The sequence below is a fragment of the Lolium perenne genome, chromosome 1 (genome assembly GCF_019359855.2).
Source record: "Lolium perenne isolate Kyuss_39 chromosome 1, Kyuss_2.0, whole genome shotgun sequence".
NCBI classification, from domain to species: domain Eukaryota; kingdom Viridiplantae; phylum Streptophyta; class Magnoliopsida; order Poales; family Poaceae; genus Lolium; species Lolium perenne.
Window position 1 is genome coordinate 192,003,281 of NC_067244.2, and position 13,266 is coordinate 192,016,546.

At 43.9% G+C, this 13,266-nt stretch overlaps 1 long non-coding RNA gene across 1 annotated transcript; it reads right to left on the bottom strand.

Annotated features, from left to right (window-relative positions):
• Positions 1–1,610: 1,610 nt before the first annotated feature.
• LOC127309188 (uncharacterized) lies at positions 1,611–2,988 on the bottom strand. Its single transcript, XR_007857031.2, has 3 exons — positions 2,880–2,988; positions 2,429–2,771; positions 1,611–1,697 (listed from the first exon to the last, which is right to left on the bottom strand). It is a non-coding gene; the product is annotated as an uncharacterized lncRNA (long non-coding RNA).
• Positions 2,989–13,266: the final 10,278 nt, after the last annotated feature.

Sequence of the window (13,266 nt, forward strand, 5' to 3'; positions counted from 1 at the left end):
CCTCCAAGTCTGGCCAAGTAAATAGCCAGGGACAAAGCCGTGAGTACATTTGAATTGTACTCGCAAAACCATCAAGAAGGTACTTTGCAAGAGTGCAAGATAATAAGTGTTAATCTAAGATGATAAGAGGGAAAGATAGTTTCTCTCGTGGATATAGCATGTGAAAGAGAAGTAGTTTCTCTTGTGGATATAGCATCCCGACATCTAGGTAGAGAGGGATACTCAAGAGGGTTCTATGACATCTCTATATCTTTGCTGAAGAAGATACTTCAAAAGAGTTCTATGACATAAAACACTAGGATGGGGGTAACCCATTTTATTTCCTTTCCGACCATCTCCAAATGGTCATCACAACTTTCCCGTACCTTCCCGGTACTCCGAAAACAAGTTCCTTCCTTTCCTTTGTCAAACACTTTCATAAAACAAAACTCTTTAGGCTAAGCAACAGCCATTCCAACCGTCCATGACCGCGGACACGGCTATTCGAATAGATTTGACTCTGCAGAGTTTGCACACTTTCCCCACAAGATCCGCGAGTTCATCATGTGGGCATCATCCCCGCATATCAACTATGCCATGACAAAAACTCGGACATAGCCTTTCGCCTATTCGTCTTAGCACGGGATCCTACCCTATGGAGTATGTACCTCCCCGGCACCGTGGCATCTCACCTCACTTTGAGCGTGGATCCACCGCCAAGCCAGGAGACCCATAGTGTCTTCCGGACGGGTCAGCCCCGAAGGCCTCCCGTTATACTATTGTCTCCACCAACGACAATCCGGATTCAGGGGTAACCTTACCCTTATATAGTTGTGCGGTGTCCCATGTTAAGAAGAACAAACTACGAGCTAAGCCCCATCCCACTCCAGGGTAATGTGGTTGCGCGGGTTAATTGTCACGGGTGAATACTTAGGCGCCAAAGTTTTCGAAAACAAGATTTTCTTTCCAACCATCTTTGCCAAGATCCTTTCCTTTCATAAACACACGCTTGGGTAAGTCCAACTCACCCAAGGTTTTTAAAAATTCTTTTCAACAAGGTATTTTTCCAAGGGGGTTCCCAACCTATCGTTTTATGGATGAACTAAGATACATCAAGGGCATGATGCTAGCCATCATACCACTAAGGAGATGATAATTGAGGTGTCAAGGGGGTCATACATACTTAGGATAAGCATGCATAGGGACATCATAAATAAGATGATTCAACAAGGGTCATGATGTTAATCATCATACCACTAAGAAGGTGACAATATAAGTGGTCAAGGGGGCATACATGCTTAGGGTAAGCATGTGTAACATCAACAAGGGGTTCAACAAACTTGGGAGTAAGTATGCATAGCATCAACAAGGGGTTCAAGAAGGGTGTCAAGAGGTCGACACACACAAGATAAGTGGGCATACCCATCACATTTAGAGGGTACACCAAGATCATGGTGTTGACAACCACCATTTACAAAAAGGGGTTTGTCGGCGAGGTGTCAAAAAGAGTAAACATGCTCACGGTAAGCATGCTCCGACAACAAAAGTAGAAATCACACAAGATAGATCGAGAGACAATAATAATAACAAAGTAACCACCATATGTGATTCAATATTCAGAGATCAAGAGATGGCTTGCCTTGGTTGGCTTGTTTGTCCCTGGACTTCTCCAAATTCTTCGAATCCTTCCTCTCCTTCAAACTCGTCAACATTTGAATCTAACGCCGCACAATAAAGATACACAAAGAACACAATCACAAACCAATACTTCACTACATCACAATAATCAAGTAAACAGGGAATAAAGTTTAGAAAGTTGTCTTTGGATTAAAAAAAATAACTACATCAAAAGTTTCACAATGATTGGGTTTCAACACTTAAGTTAACCTTTTATTTTAAACCAATCCTATACATGGATTCTAATTTCATTTGCAAAACAACTTTATGCGAACAAGCAACAAGCACCCATGTGGTGCTGCAGTAGTTTAACGCTGAAACAAAACCCACAAACTTGGTTTATAGAAAAAGTATTTTTTTAATATAAATTTATAACAAAAATTGATATTGAACTACACATAGAACACAAATAAATAACCATTTATTCTAGATAAATCCCACTGGTATGAGACCAGTGGCATTTTAAAAATGTTGAAATTTGTGTTCTACTGCAACTGAAATTATTCTTTTTGAGTCTGCAAAATTTGAGATATGAATTTTACAAATTTCTGGCTGATTCATTTTAGGGGAGAGCTGTGCGAGTGGGCACACGTCCTCTTACTCAAATCTGAAGGGGTATGCCACCATAGGATCAAGATCTAATGGTTGGTATTGGACAACTTGACTAAAAAAAAAAGGATGCTTTAATATTGGTGCAACCAGACTATATGCATGCGTCGACTTCTGATTTTTCCTGCTAGCTGATAACGACGACGGTGACTCGGAAACTCACCTGGGACGGCCGAAGCTTGACGAGAACTGCGAGAGGATGGCAAGGTGGACTAGCGATGGCCCAGCGGAGCAGCTTGTACGTGCTGGAGATGTCTACGCGGACGGCAACTTGCATGGCGTCTGGACAGAGCTGCATGGCCGACGCGCTCCACGGCAGCGATCGAGAGCTTACCGGGAGAGCTGGCGGTCGACGGCGGAGGCTTGGAGCTGCGGAGCCAGGCACGTCGGGGAAGAGGTGCGACAGGTCCAGATCGAGCAGGAATACCACTAGTCGACAGTTGCGGGCGGCGGCTTCTTCTTCGTCCCGTACGGACGCTCCTCGTCGGCGGCAGCTACAGGTGCTCCTGGACATGGACAGAGATGGGCGGCGCGTTAGAAGGGAGACGATCAAGGGTTCTAGAATCTAGAATAAGCAAGGAGGAAGAGCGGAGGGGGTCGAGGTCGAGCGCCACCTTGCGCGTCCCTGCTCGGCTGCCAAAGTGCCAAGAGCGACGGGCTCTTTTCGGCGAGGGAGAGGAGGAGAGGCAGCACTGCTGCGCTACGGTGAACTAAGTGAGGAGGAGGTGCTATCTGGAGCGATGTGGAGAAATGGAGAGTCTGAGGGCGGCTTTTATAGCTTCGGACGGGTGTACCGTAGACGGAGTTCATCCTGACGGTGCACGGGTCCAGGGCTTCGCCATTGGCCAGCTGGGCGGTGGAGGAGCGTGTGCAGGCGCGCTAAGGTTTCGGAGGGATTTCAAGAGCGGAAATGGGCGGGAGAAGGAGGGAGGTCCACCGCACAGAGAGCGCTTGAAGAAATGCCACGCCCAGGCTGACGTCGCTGGGGTGCTTCGGGTGGCGAGCTGCTGACGTGCGGGGGCTGGCGTCATCAATGGAGGGGCGCTGCACGTTCGTGCGAGGTTGCTAGTGTCCTGGAACGGGCCGTTTGACTCGCGTCCGTGTGCGCTGAGATGTGGCCATGAGGTCTTGGTTCGCGTCGAGCACGGTTGGGTCGTTCTCGGGAGCGCGTGTGTGCTTTGCTGTTGGTCTGGGTCGTGTGTGGCAGGTGCTAGGTCGAATGGCTGGGCTAGCACGATCTGGTTTGGTTGTTCGGCTCATGCGGCGCGATTTGGTCGTGGTGACTGCGTCCAAGCTGAGCACGAGTTAGTAGGTGATGTGGTGCGTGTGGTGTGCGGAAGAGAAGGTCAGGGTGGGCGTGTGTGCTGGTTCAGGTCAAGAGAGTAAGGAACTAAGGATGGTACGAGCTAGGTCAGCCTGCATTCGTTTTAGCTAAAAACTGGCACGTTCACCTCCTTCTCCCTCTAAATTTTCTTGCCAAAAACAAAGTGTAAAGGGTGTGCAAGATTGTTCAGATTAGAGGGAAGGGTGTGAGGTAGATGTGTGGTTAAAGAGCAAGGTTTTGGATTGGAAAAAAAATATGCCAAAATTTGCCCAAAAGTGGCCTTGATAAGGATTTAAAATTGAATACATGTGATGTACGTATTTCCCTTAGTGTTTTACGTATGTCAAGGTGTGGTCCAAGGGTCCACAAGATTGGAGATTTTTCTTGAAATAGATTGGCCAGTAAAATGATGTGATGTTTTTAAATTTTGTTGAGAAAAAAACATACCGTTGGAAAGTTGATATTTTTGAAAATAACGAGACTGGTTCTTGGGCATGAAATGAAAAAAAAAACCATCATTCCTAGCATTTAGTGAAAAATGAATATAAGAGAAATATAATTTTATAAAACTAGAAATAGTTTTGTGATTAAAACTTGAGAGAAACCTAAATAGGGTTTTGGAAATTTTATTAAAATAAAGTAAGAATAAATTTGGGAAATAATCTCAAGGGTAGATAATTTGTACATAATGTAACAATCATTTACACACTTGATTTTGTGAATATTTAGCTTGGAATAAACAAAACAAAAGGTAAAAGAGGAAGAAGTGATCTAGAGTTGAAACATTTGATATGGTAGAAAATCAAGTTGAATGTGGGGGTTGCAAGGGTAGAATGGGACATGCATGACATGGAATTTGTAGAGGGAGTTACATAGATGAGATACATCCCTTGAGTTCACAAAAAAAAAAATAGTTGTGGGGTCTTAGGAAACAACTGCCAGAGTTAGAAGGTTTGAACACTGCCAAAACAGGTTATTAACTTGACCTCAAAACCGTCTGGCATAAGTGGGTACGCGAGTGAATTGGTCCAAGGAAAAGGTATGGTTGGGAAGTTCTCAAGACAAGGCAAGTCTAGGACCAAGTGCATTGTCTTAGAAGGCAAGGGGTAGCTTAATCCAAGAGCTCCAAAATAGAACCTGAAAACAGATTTATGACTTAGCCAAATTTGTGTTATCTAGGATTTTTTACTAGGGTATAAGAGAGGGATGTGGTAAGGGGTAGATGATCCCAAGTTTTGAATTCAAGCATGGTTTGAGCTAGATTATGTCACAAGGAGGAATTTTAAGTAGGCACACTCATGTTGCCATCAGTAGAAAGGTTTGATGTGGTGAAAAAGGAAAACAACTTTTCCTAGCCACACATATGTTTTATTAGGTGAGTTGTTTGTTTGACTACTAGAGGTGTTGTCCTTTAGGGTAGCTAAAGGCAAAACTCAACAAGCAAAACAAGAAAATTCATCTACCAGCAGATCAAGGCAATTCATTATAACAAAGAGATCAAGGCAATTCATCTAGTTAGTCTTTAGAAAAAGTTTTTGTTCCCCCTAATTTTTGCATTCTGGACAACTATACAAGGTTGCAAAAGTTGAGGTGTGACAGATCTTCCACCCTTAAAATAATCTCGTCCCGAGATTAGTAAGCGTAGGACTAGGTAGGTTTTCATAGTTGACTAAAGTTAGACTCGTCTTCTTGTAGACATGAAGTTGTCGAGAAGATCGTTGCTTCATCTTCTGGGAAACATGATGGATTCCTACCGAGGGCGAGCTTCGTGAAGAGGTTGACTACTCCATGTAGGTGTTAGATCTGTAGATTCTAAGCGATTCTAGCGGGGGGTCAAGATTCTGGGAGAGTTAGTGCACTCCAGCGGTGCTTTAGCAAGGTTGAAAACTTTTTAGAGCTAACTTTAAATTTTAGTGGAAGACGAAGTCTTCCACCCGTAAATTGTTCATAGGGGGGTTTTAAAAACTCTAGCTTCGGCCACGGGTCTTGTCGGTGCTTTCGAAGAAGTGATCTTTCTCTCGTCTTGAATTGAAGCATCTTCAGGGAGCGAGGTGCAGTCCACAGCTTCGAGGGGAGTTAGTGCAACCCAAGTTTCCAACGGTGTTTTAGAAAGGTTTAAAATTTTAGGGTCAGCTCCAATTTTTAGTGGCATCGGGCCTTTTGGAATAACTCAGAGCTTCTGCCTTGTAGTACTGTCTGGGGCTTCTGACGAAGTCGCCGATCTTCCGTAATCATTTGAAGAATTTTCAGGAGGCGATGTGTAGTCCACGACTTCAAGAGGCACCCGCGGTGTTTACTAAACCATATAACGCACGGTACATTAGTAAGTCGATGAAGCGCCTGTTTGTTATACATATAAAGCAGCATCAAAGGTCATCGGAGACAATCTTTTGCTTGAGGGTCGGTGCTGACTTGTACCAGCTAAGAAGTGAGCGGGTATCTTACACCTAATTTTGAGTCTTGAGGTATCTTCATGAGCTTCACTTGATGAGGACCAGATGAACCATGAGATGTAACTTGGCTTCGATGATATTGTTCTCTCAGCTTGTTAGACGGTGTGTTAGAGAGTAGTTTTAAAAAGATATGTTTGAGGTTAGCGCGATTACTCCAAGGTTAGACCAAGTTAGTATGGCTTCTCGCAGAGATGCAGTCAATCTTGAAGGTACTGGCTTCTACTTCCTTGGCGTAGTAGAGATGCTTCAGCTGATCTTGAAGGTAGTCAGTGTAGATAGGGGTTTGGGTTAGTTTTTTTTTCTGACAGTTGAGAACAACTGCTAACGAGGTTAGAGTTAGAGCCTTCCATTAATCTACCCAATTAACTAATAGTTAGTATTCTAACGGCGAGGTAGATGTGGGTGATAACATATTAGGGAGGCTTTCTACACTGGTTTATCACACTAAGAGTGTCTTTCAGACCTAAAGAGCAAGATAATCGTACACACAACAAACAGATAAAAACACTCAAGGCAGCACACTAGGGGACTACAAGCAATCATCAGCCCAAACAAGGCACTCTAAGCATCTAGGGATGCCTAATACGTGGGGGTAGCTCAATCAAAGAGATCGAGTTTGTCCTATCCATCCTATAGTTTTGGGCTGGTCAGATCTGACGTTTTCATCTTGATGACATCTACTTCAATAAGGACCCTTGTAGCAGTTGGTGGTGACGCAGGCCTGATGTTGACTCGTCGATGTTGAGGCGGAGGCGAAAACTGCGTAGATCTTCTAGTCTCAACATCCCGGGGACGTGAGGTCTTCAGAGATGTTGCTATTGAGGTACTCCCAAAGTCAACAACTTCTGGTGGCTGGCCTAAAAATTCCTAGTCAAGAACAGAGGACTTGCTCCCAGACGACTGCAAAAAGGTGCAAGTCCACGGAGGAACACGGTCAGCTTCTTGACAGACTTTGGTGTCAACCAAAGACATGACGCTATCATCCCTTTATGGATACTTATGAGTTGGCATCCAATCTTCAACAGCTGTTGTTGGAGGTACATGAGACTTCCAAAAAGGTTGATCCATCTTCGGCTTAGAGTCTCCGGCCTGAGTTGGGGACATCGTCCAATATGTTTGTTTGAAGAGGATGAGACAATAGAGTATGAAGTTTCAAACATTTATAAAGCAGAGAGATAAGAATTTAGAAGTTTTGAAGAAATGAGAGGAGTAGAAGCTATGCTTCCGACTAAAGAAAGAGTTTGTTTTGTAACTAGTTTTTCCCAAGTACTCGTTTCCTAACTAACGTCCATGCTAACTAAGGTCTCCTACAGTCAGGATGGCTCTGATACCAGCTCTGTGGGGACCCCGGACTAACTGTCCGAAATACCCTGTTATGTATACAGTTCACGATCCCATGATCAGTGCGCCGTGAACACATAACCGAACTGATATCAAAGTTACATCATCCATTACAAAACGGAATAAAAAAATTACAATAAGGTCACATGACCAATATTTACATAACGTCCTTGAAGGGCCTAACTTAATTATCAGAGTAGCGGAGTCACTTCAACAGCGCAGAGCCCAAGTCATCTGCCTTAACCCTACTGGCAACTGACTGGGAGAGCGTTCCTAGCTCGCATAGACGTCGTCCAATCCTTCTTCATTTGTCGAATTCCTCCAAGTCTGGCCAAGTAAATAGCCAGGGACAAAGCCGTGAGTACATTTGAATTGTACTCGCAAAACCATCAAGAAGGTACTTTGCAAGAGTGCAAGATAATAAGTGTTAATCTAAGATGATAAGAGGGAAAGATAGTTTCTCTCGTGGATATAGCATGTGAAAGAGAAGTAGTTTCTCTTGTGGATATAGCATCCCGACATCTAGGTAGAGAGGGATACTCAAGAGGGTTCTATGACATCTCTATATCTTTGCTGAAGAAGATACTTCAAAAGAGTTCTATGACATAAAACACTAGGATGGGGGTAACCCATTTTATTTCCTTTCCGACCATCTCCAAATGGTCATCGCAACTTTCCCGTACCTTCCCGGTACTCCGAAAACAAGTTCCTTCCTTTCCTTTGTCAAACACTTTCATAAAACAAAACTCTTTAGGCTAAGCAACAGCCATTCCAACCGTCCATGACCGCGGACACGGCTATTCGAATAGATTTGACTCTGCAGAGTTTGCACACTTTCCCCACAAGATCCGCGAGTTCATCATGTGGGCATCATCCCCGCATATCAACTATGCCATGACAAAAACTCGGACATAGCCTTTCGCCTATTCGTCTTAGCACGGGATCCTACCCTATGGAGTGTGTACCTCCCCGGCACCGTGGCATCTCACCTCACTTTGAGCGTGGATCCACCGCCAAGCCAGGAGACCCATAGTGTCTTCCGGACGGGTCAGCCCCGAAGGCCTCCCGTTATACTATTGTCTCCACCAACGACAATCCGGATTCAGGGGTAACCTTACCCTTATATAGTTGTGCGGTGTCCCATGTTAAGAAGAACAAACTACGAGCTAAGCCCCGTCCCACTCCAGGGTAATGTGGTTGCGCGGGTTAATTGTCACGGGTGAATACTTAGGCGCCAAAGTTTTCGAAAACAAGATTTTCTTTCCAACCATCTTTGCCAAGATCCTTTCCTTTCATAAACACACGCTTGGGTAAGTCCAACTCACCCAAGGTTTTTAAAAATTCTTTTCAACAAGGTATTTTTCCAAGGGGGTTCCCAACCTATCGTTTTATGGATGAACTAAGATACATCAAGGGCATGATGCTAGCCATCATACCACTAAGGAGATGATAATTGAGGTGTCAAGGGGGTCATACATACTTAGGATAAGCATGCATAGGGACATCATAAATAAGATGATTCAACAAGGGTCATGATGTTAATCATCATACCACTAAGAAGGTGACAATATAAGTGGTCAAGGGGGCATACATGCTTAGGGTAAGCATGTGTAACATCAACAAGGGGTTCAACAAACTTGGGAGTAAGTATGCATAGCATCAACAAGGGGTTCAAGAAGGGTGTCAAGAGGTCGACACACACAAGATAAGTGGGCATACCCATCACATTTAGAGGGTACACCAAGATCATGGTGTTGACAACCACCATTTACAAAAAGGGGTTTGTCGGCGAGGTGTCAAAAAGAGTAAACATGCTCACGGTAAGCATGCTCCGACAACAAAAGTAGAAATCACACAAGATAGATCGAGAGACAATAATAATAACAAAGTAACCACCATATGTGATTCAATATTCAGAGATCAAGAGATGGCTTGCCTTGGTTGGCTTGTTTGTCCATGGACTTCTCCAAATTCTTCGAATCCTTCCTCTCCTTCAAACTCGTCAACATTTGAATCTAACGTCGCACAATAAAGATACACAAAGAACACAATCACAAACCAATACTTCACTACATCACAATAATCAAGTAAACAGGGAATAAAGTTTAGAAAGTTGTCTTTGGATTAAAAAAATAACTACATCAAAAGTTTCACAATGATTGGGTTTCAACACTTAAGTTGACCTTTTATTTTAAACCAATCCTATACATGGATTCTAATTTCATTTGCAAAACAACTTTATGCGAACAAGCAACAAGCACCCATGTGGTGCTGCAGTAGTTTAACGCTGAAACAAAACCCACAAACTTGGTTTATAGAAAAAGTATTTTTTTAATATAAATTTATAACAAAAATTGATATTGAACTACACATAGAACACAAATAAATAACCATTTATTCTAGATAAATCCCACTGGTATGAGACCAGTGGCATTTTAAAAATGTTGAAATTTGTGTTCTACTGCAACTGAAATTATTCTTTTTGAGTCTGCAAAATTTGAGATATGAATTTTACAAATTTCTGGCTGATTCATTTTAGGGGAGAGCTGTGCGAGTGGGCACACGTCCTCTTACTCAAATCTGAAGGGGTATGCCACCATAGGATCAAGATCTAATGGTTGGTATTGGACAACTTGACTAAAAAAAAAAGGATGCTTTAATATTGGTGCAACCAGACTATATGCATGCGTCGACTTCTGATTTTTCCTGCTAGCTGATAACGACGACGGTGACTCGGAAACTCACCTGGGACGGCCGAAGCTTGACGAGAACTGCGAGAGGATGGCAAGGTGGACTAGCGATGGCCCAGCGGAGCAGCTTGTACGTGCTGGAGATGTCTACGCGGACGGCAACTTGCATGGCGTCTGGACAGAGCTGCATGGCCGACGCGCTCCACGGCAGCGATCGAGAGCTTACCGGGAGAGCTGGCGGTCGACGGCGGAGGCTTGGAGCTGCGGAGCCAGGCACGTCGGGGAAGAGGTGCGACAGGTCCAGATCGAGCAGGAATACCACTAGTCGACAGTTGCGGGCGGCGGCTTCTTCTTCGTCCCGTACGGACGCTCCTCGTCGGCGGCAGCTACAGGTGCTCCTGGACATGGACAGAGATGGGCGGCGCGTTAGAAGGGAGACGATCAAGGGTTCTAGAATCTAGAATAAGCAAGGAGGAAGAGCGGAGGGGGTCGAGGTCGAGCGCCACCTTGCGCGTCCCTGCTCGGCTGCCAAAGTGCCAAGAGCGACGGGCTCTTTTCGGCGAGGGAGAGGAGGAGAGGCAGCACTGCTGCGCTACGGTGAACTAAGTGAGGAGGAGGTGCTATCTGGAGCGATGTGGAGAAATGGAGAGTCTGAGGGCGGCTTTTATAGCTTCGGACGGGTGTACCGTAGACGGAGTTCATCCTGACGGTGCACGGGTCCAGGGCTTCGCCATTGGCCAGCTGGGCGGTGGAGGAGCGTGTGCAGGCGCGCGCTAAGGTTTCGGAGGGATTTCAAGAGCGGAAATGGGCGGGAGAAGGAGGGAGGTCCACCGCACAGAGAGCGCTTGAAGAAATGCCACGCCCAGGCTGACGTCGCTGGGGTGCTTCGGGTGGCGAGCTGCTGACGTGCGGGGGCTGGCGTCATCAATGGAGGGGCGCTGCACGTTCGTGCGAGGTTGCTAGTGTCCTGGAACGGGCCGTTTGACTCGCGTCCGTGTGCGCTGAGATGTGGCCATGAGGTCTTGGTTCGCGTCGAGCACGGTTGGGTCGTTCTCGGGAGCGCGTGTGTGCTTTGCTGTTGGTCTGGGTCGTGTGTGGCAGGTGCTAGGTCGAATGGCTGGGCTAGCACGATCTGGTTTGGTTGTTCGGCTCATGCGGCGCGATTTGGTCGTGGTGACTGCGTCCAAGCTGAGCACGAGTTAGTAGGTGATGTGGTGCGTGTGGTGTGCGGAAGAGAAGGTCAGGGTGGGCGTGTGTGCTGGTTCAGGTCAAGAGAGTAAGGAACTAAGGATGGTACGAGCTAGGTCAGCCTGCATTCGTTTTAGCTAAAAACTGGCACGTTCACCTCCTTCTCCCTCTAAATTTTCTTGCCAAAAACAAAGTGTAAAGGGTGTGCAAGATTGTTCAGATTAGAGGGAAGGGTGTGAGGTAGATGTGTGGTTAAAGAGCAAGGTTTTGGATTGGAAAAAAAATATGCCAAAATTTGCCCAAAAGTGGCCTTGATAAGGATTTAAAATTGAATACATGTGATGTACGTATTTCCCTTAGTGTTTTACGTATGTCAAGGTGTGGTCCAAGGGTCCACAAGATTTGAGATTTTTCTTGAAATAGATTGGCCAGTAAAATGATGTGATGTTTTTAAATTTTGTTGAGAAAAAAACATACCGTTGGAAAGTTGATATTTTTGAAAATAACGAGACTGGTTCTTGGGCATGAAATGAAAAAAAACCATCATTCCTAGCATTTAGTGAAAAATGAATATAAGAGAAATATAATTTTATAAAACTAGAAATAGTTTTGTGATTAAAACTTGAGAGAAACCTAAATAGGGTTTTGGAAATTTTATTAAAATAAAGTAAGAATAAATTTGGGAAATAATCTCAAGGGTAGATAATTTGTACATAATGTAACAATCATTTACACACTTGATTTTGTGAATATTTAGCTTGGAATAAACAAAACAAAAGGTAAAAGAGGAAGAAGTGATCTAGAGTTGAAACATTTGATATGGTAGAAAATCAAGTTGAATGTGGGGGTTGCAAGGGTAGAATGGGACATGCATGACATGGAATTTGTAGAGGGAGTTACATAGATGAGATACATCCCTTGAGTTCACAAAAAAAAATAATAGTTGTGGGGTCTTAGGAAACAAGCGCGAGTTAGAAGGTTTGAACACTTTGCCAAAACAGGTTATTAACTTGACCTCAAAACCGTCTGGCATAAGTGGGTACGCGAGTGAATTGGTCCAAGGAAAAGGTATGGTTGGGAAGTTCTCAAGACAAGGCAAGTCTAGGACCAAGTGCATTGTCTTAGAAGGCAAGGGGTAGCTTAATCCAAGAGCTCCAAAATAGAACCTGAAAACAGATTTATGACTTAGCCAAATTTGTGTTATCTAGGATTTTTTACTAGGGTATAAGAGAGGGATGTGGTAAGGGGTAGATGATCCCAAGTTTTGAATTCAAGAATGGTTTGAGCTAGATTATGTCACAAGGAGGAATTTTAAGTAGGCACACTCATGTTGCCATCAGTAGAAAGGTTTGATGTGGTGAAAAAGGAAAACAACTTTTCCTAGCCACACATATGTTTTATTAGGTGAGTTGTTTGTTTGACTACTAGAGGTGTTGTCCTTTAGGGTAGCTAAAGGCAAAACTCAACAAGCAAAACAAGAAAATTCATCTACCAGCAGATCAAGGCAATTCATTATAACAAAGAGATCAAGGCAATTCATCTAGTTAGTCTTTAGAAAAAGTTTTTGTTCCCCCTAATTTTTGCATTCTGGACAACTATACAAGGTTGCAAAAGTTGAGGTGTGACAATTCTAATCCAAGAATTTTTTCTACCTCATCCAAATGGCCTCAAACTATAGGGTTAGCATCTATCTAGTGCGGTATGTGTGAAAATGTATGCACTATATGTGCTATAACTTGTATGTCTTTCAAATTTGAACCAAATTTGAATAAGTTTGAAATATTTGAAAAGGGGCATTTGGCTTAAACGTTTGAAACCCAAAACGACTTCTCTTCATGCTAGACTTCATAAGACCGAGTTTAGGGTTAGGGGGTAGATACATGATCTGTCTGGTTTAAATATGTCTAAACCTTGTTTATCAACTTTAATGCTAACTATATGACACAAGAAGACTATGTGCTTGGGTTTTTCATTTTTCTATTTTTTTTAATTTTATGCCCATATA